This window comes from Triticum dicoccoides, chromosome 1B, assembly GCF_002162155.2.
Source record: "Triticum dicoccoides isolate Atlit2015 ecotype Zavitan chromosome 1B, WEW_v2.0, whole genome shotgun sequence".
Taxonomy (NCBI): domain Eukaryota; kingdom Viridiplantae; phylum Streptophyta; class Magnoliopsida; order Poales; family Poaceae; genus Triticum; species Triticum dicoccoides.
Window position 1 is genome coordinate 12,185,938 of NC_041381.1, and position 6,031 is coordinate 12,191,968.

Below are 6,031 nucleotides of genomic sequence, written 5' to 3' on the forward strand. Positions count from 1 at the left end.
GGTCAAACAATGCTCAAACTAATTATTCAAGAAATATTAGTGTTACTAAATAATTATTGCTTTTTAAAACAATAGTTTCAAACTCAAACAGTGAAATGTGTCACTTCATGCTCACGCAAAATTCCTGAGGGTTAATAGGATTGACATCCACTAGTAGAAAAAGGACCTAATATGAGACACATTAGTGCCGGTTTGATTTTGAGCCGGCACTAATGTGTCCAATAGTGCCGGTTCCAACGGCTAGCCGGCCGTTCTCATTAGTATCGGTTCATGGCGAACCTTTAGTACCGGTTCGTGGCACGAACCGATACTAAAGAGAATGGTGGCAGTGTGTTGTCAGTCTGGGGCCCCTCTAGCACCTTTAGTACCGGTTCGTGGCACGAATCGGTACTAAAGGTCGACCTACATAAACCCTTCGTCCACCCGAGCCACTATGTTCTTCCCCTTTCCCCTCGCTTTCTCTGTTCTTCCCCTCTCTTCCTCGAGCTCCTCACAAATTTTGCCCAAAGTTTGTCAAGATTTGAAGGCCCCCATCCATTCAAATGATCACAAAGGTTAGCAACTTTGTCCTTTCAACTCTCATTGCTAGATTAGCTCTTGTAATGCTTTGTATAGTGATTAATTAGGGAGGAATTATATTTGCTAGTATTTGATTTATATGCAATTTGAGGTCAAAAATAACACTTAGTTTGTATATATAGGTGTGGTTTACTTAGTGCCTTCTAAATCTCCGTCGTAACCACCGTCGATCGCCCGCACCGTCCCGTCGCCGGCACCACCTTGTGGTGAGGCTCTTGTTCATGAATGTTTTACATTACCAAATTGATGTTTGTGTGATTTGGATATATAGTTACTTGTATAATTATCTTATCCATACGTTGTTTGTTATACATAGTGCCATGGTTTTGATATCCGTCCCCGTCGGCCCTCGTCCTTGTTATGATTCGGATGTGGTATATTCTCATTTAAAACTAGTTGTTGCATTTCGTGTTTATGACAAATTATGCCCATCAAGTTGACATAGATATTTTTATCTAGGAGGTATGTGAACCGGAAATTCCAACCAACCCTATTGTCGAGAGGTTAAATTTAGTTGAAAGAGAAAACGAGTATTTGAAAGAAAAATTGAAAAGAATTGAGGGGGAGAAGATGGAATTGGAGTTGCATGTTGCCGATGTCGTCGATGATCACAAGATCAAGATGGAGAAAATGAGGTTGAAGATTAGAAAGATTAGAAAATATGCCATTGATAGTGTGGCTTGGTATCATTATGCTGTTGGATCAATTGTTACCTTAGTTGCGATCTTCATCGCATTTGTTGTTGCATTTAAATTCTTTAGCTAGAGAGTTATTTGTATGTTGCATTTAATTAAGTGTTGTATATGAACTTTATGTATGAACTTTATGTATGAACTTGTATTAATTTGTTCTATTCGGTGTTGTGTAATGAAGATGAGCCGATAATGGATGTATGATGACAGATGCTCTCCCGAGTTCATTAATGGCGTGCATACTTTTCTTCTTGCCACTGAGGTCAAGAACCATTCACCTCCACCTATTTGAGTCTGGTTTCATGCCCCACTATAATGTTTGGACCAAGAACGGAGAAATAGGGGTTATGATGGAAGACAATGAAGAAGAAGAGGACGACGACGGCTATCCTGGCCATGGGTTCCCTGAATACGATGATACAACAATGGGGGAAGAAGCTGAGCCGGCAATGCAGAAAGAAGCTGAAGAAGAGGCATCAGATGAGCCCGCTGATGATCTAGGTCGGTCCATTGTCGATGCAAAGAGAAACTGCGCAAGTGATCTGGAGAGGACGAAGTTGCAGCGCATGTTAGAGGATCACAAGAAATTGTTGTACCCGAATTGCGAAGCTGACAAAAAAAGTTGGGCACCACACTTGAATTGCTGCAATGGAAGGCAGAGAATGGTGTATCTGACAAGGGATTTGGAAAGTTGCTGGTAATGATAAAGAATATGCTTCCAAAGGACAACGAATTGCCCGAGAGTACATATGAAGCAAAGAAGGTTGTCTGCCCTCTAGGGTTAGAGGTGCAAAAGATACATGCATGCCCTAATGACTGCATCCTCTACCGCGGTGAGTACGAGGATTTGAATGCTTGCCCGGTATGCGGTGCATTGCGTTATAAGATCAGTCACGATGACCCTGGTGATGTCGAGGGTGAGCGCCCCAGGAAGAAGATTCCTGCCAAGGTAATGTGGTATGCTCCTATAATACCACAGTTGCAACGTTTGTTCCAACACAAAGAGCATGCGAAGGCGATGCGGTGGCACGCAGAAGACCGTAAGAAAGACGGAAAGTTGAGAGTACCCGCTGACGGTTCGCGGTGGAGAAAAATCGAGAGAAAGTACTAGGAGGAGTTTGCAGGTGACCCAAGGAACGTATGGTTTGGTCTAAGCGCAGATGGAATTAATCCTTTTGGGGAGCAGAGCAGCAACCATAGCACGTGGCCTGTGACTCTATGTTTGTATAACCTTCCTCCTTGGTTGTGCATGAAGCGGAATTTCATTATGATGCCAGTGCTCATCCAAGGCCCTAAGCAACCCGGCAATGACATTGATGTGTACCTAAGGCCATTAGTTGAAGAACTCTTACAACTGTGGAATGGAACAGGTGTACGTGCGTGGGATGAGCACATGGGGGAAGAATTTGACCTAAAGGCGTTGCTGTTCGTGACCATCAATGATTGGCCTGCTCTCAGTAACCTTTCAGGACAGACAAACAAGGGATACCGCGGATGCACGCACTGTTTGGATGATACCGACGGTATATATTTGAATAGTTGTAAGAAGAATGTGTACCTGGGACATCGTCGATTTCTTCCGAGCAGGCATCCCGTAAGAAATAAAGGCAAGCATTTCAAAGGTGAGGCGGATCACCGGACGAAGCCTCGCCACCGTACTGGTGCTGATGTACATGATATGGTCAAGGATTTGAAGGTAATCTTTGGAAAGGTTCCTGGCGGACAACCTGTTCTGAAGGACGCTGACGGACGCGCACCCATGTGGAAGAAGAAATCTATATTTTGGGACTTGCCATATTGGAAAGACCTAGAGGTCCGCTCCGCAATCGACGTGATGCATGTGACGAAGAATCTTTGCGTGAACCTGCTTGGCTTTTTGGGCGTGTATGGGAAGACAAAAGATACACCAGAGGCACGGGAGGACCAGCAACGTATGCCCGGAAAAGACGACATACATCAGGGTCAGGCCAGCTATGCTCTTACCAAAGAAGAGAAGGAAATCTTCTTCGAATGCCTGCTCAGCATGAAGGTACCGTCTGGCTTCTCGTCGAATATAAAGGGAATAATAAATATGGCAGAGAAAAAGTTACAGAACCTAAAGTCTCATGACTGCCACGTGATTATGACGCAACTCCTTCCGGTTGCATTGAGGGGGCTTCTACCGGAAAACGTTCGATTAGCCATTGTGAAGCTATGTGCATTCCTCAATGCAATCTCTCAGAAGGTAATCGATCCAGAAATCATACCAAGGTTACAGAATGATTTGTTGCAATGTCTTGTCAGTTTCGAGTTGGTGTTCCCACCATCCTTCTTCAACATCATGACGCACGTCCTCGTTCACCTTTGCAAAGAGATTAACGTTTTGTGTCCTGTATTTCTACACAATATGTTCCCCTTTGAAAGGTTCATGGGAGTCTTGAAGAAATATGTTCATAACCGTGCTAGGCCAGAAGGAAGCATCTTGAAGGGCCATGAAAATGAGGAGGTCATTGAGTTTTGTATTGACTTTATTCCTGACCTTAAGACGATTGGTGTTCCTGAATCGCGGCATAAGGGCAGACTGGAAGGAAAAGGCACGCTAGGAGGGCATCAAATAATATGTATGGACGGGCATTCTCTCACTGAAGCACACTACACAGTTTTATAGAATTCCGCCTTGGTGGCTCCGTATATGGAGGAACACAATAATTTTCTACAGTCCAAACACCCGGAGAAGTCTGACGACTGGATTACACGCGAACAAACGAGGACTTTTGCCGGTTGGTTGCAGAAACGTGCCCTGAATGATGGCGATATTCAAAATGACCTGTACTCGCTGTCCCAGTTACCATCTTCGAATATAATGACTTTCAAAGGGTACCAGATAAATGGGAATACATTTTACACGATCGCCCAAGATAAGAAGAGCACCAACCAAAACAGTGGTGTCCGCTTTGATGCAACAACCAACACGGGAAAGGAAACATATTATGGTTACATAGAGGACATATGGGAACTTAACTATGGATCAGGTGATTTGAAGGTCCCTTTGTTTCAGTGCAAATGGGTCAATATGACACGAGGCGGGGTAACGGAAGACCCGCAGTATGAAATGACAATAGTGGGTCTCAACAATCTTGCATATGCAGACGAACCATTCGTCCTAACCAATGATGTGGCGCGGGTTTTTTATGTGAAAGACATGTCTACCAGGCCGAGAAAAAGAAAAGATAAGGAAGTGAATGGATCATACGACGAGCCAAAGCGCCACATAGTTCTTTCAAGAAAAAGAAACATCGTGGGAGTGGATGACAAGACAGACATGTCAGAAGATTATGAAAAGTTTGATGAAATTGCTCCATTCACAGTGAATATTGACCCGAGCATCCAGTTAAATGATGAAGATTTTCCATGGCTACGACGCAAAGGGACACACGAGAAGAAAAAGTTTCACACCCAAAGATCTGGGATGTGATCAGCTTCACTATCATCACCTTCTTCTGTATTTCACACCGAGGAGGGAATGTCTGTAATAATTAGGGTAGTTAATTATGTGTTTTGGCATTTGAAACGCGAAGAAATTTTATGTGCAAACAAATTATTTTCATGCATTTACTGATTTTTTTCCAGCTAAATGACCCTGAAATTGAAAAGCATTTGAAATGAAGTCAGAAAAGGTTAAAAGTTGGCATGGTATCATAATTTCATACAAATAGCATGTGCAAAAAAGTAGAGAGGGTTACGGCAAAAACTGGATACACTTCGTGTACAAAATGGACAATCTTTTTCGAAGTATCAGGGTTTCCGACGAAAACTGAAATGTTACAAAGGCATTTCATTTTTTAAATAACCTAAGCATTACCAAATTGAATATAATGATAAAACACACTAATATTAAACACAAGAAAAAAGAATCACTGAAAAAACTTTTTTCAAAGTTATGTTATTCACAAACTAGTGATTCACACAAATTTCAAACAATTCAAAATTTAAACTATTCAAAATTGAAAACTACCGGCACTAATAGATGTTTGTAATTTTTTGTACCTAAAGCAAAAATATTCACAAAGAAATTCTAAATACAGCAAAAAACAACTCAAAAATAAATAAAACAAAAATCAATAAAGCAAAAAAATTACGAAAATAAAAAAGCCCGCCTACTGGGCCAAAGCGGCCTGCATACGACTAGGAACACAACCATTAGTTGGGCCAGGATGTAGACCCGCAAAGGCCCAGTAGGCCCACAGGGCAGAAGAGGACAGGTAGGCCCAGTAGGCCTGCTTAGGAGAGGAGCTCGAGAGAGCTACCGCACTGGGGCTTATAAACCAGTGCGGTAGCCCCTCGAGTAGCGAGGTGGGACTAAACTTGCGCACCGCCTGGAGACAGCGCACCCTCTTTAGTACCGGGTTGTGGCTCCAACAGGTACTAAAGACCCCCCCCCTTTAGTACCGGTTAGAGCCACCACCCGGTACTAGAGGGGGTGCTCTTCCCGCCGCTTGGCCTGGCCAAAACAGATCTTTACTACCGGTTGGTGGCTCCAACCAGTACTAAAGGTCCATCCTATATATACAACACTTAAAAAAATTCAGTTTCCCTCTGTTTCTTTCCTCTGTTTCCTCCCTCCGTCGCGCCGCCCTGCCCCGATCGACGCCGTCCCCGTCGACGTCGCCGCCCCCGCCCCTCGTCGCCGACCCCGGCCGTCCCCGCCCCTCGTCGCCGCCCCCGTCAACGTCGCCGCCCCGGCCGTCCCCGTCCCCGTCGTCCCCGTCGTCCCCGGCCAT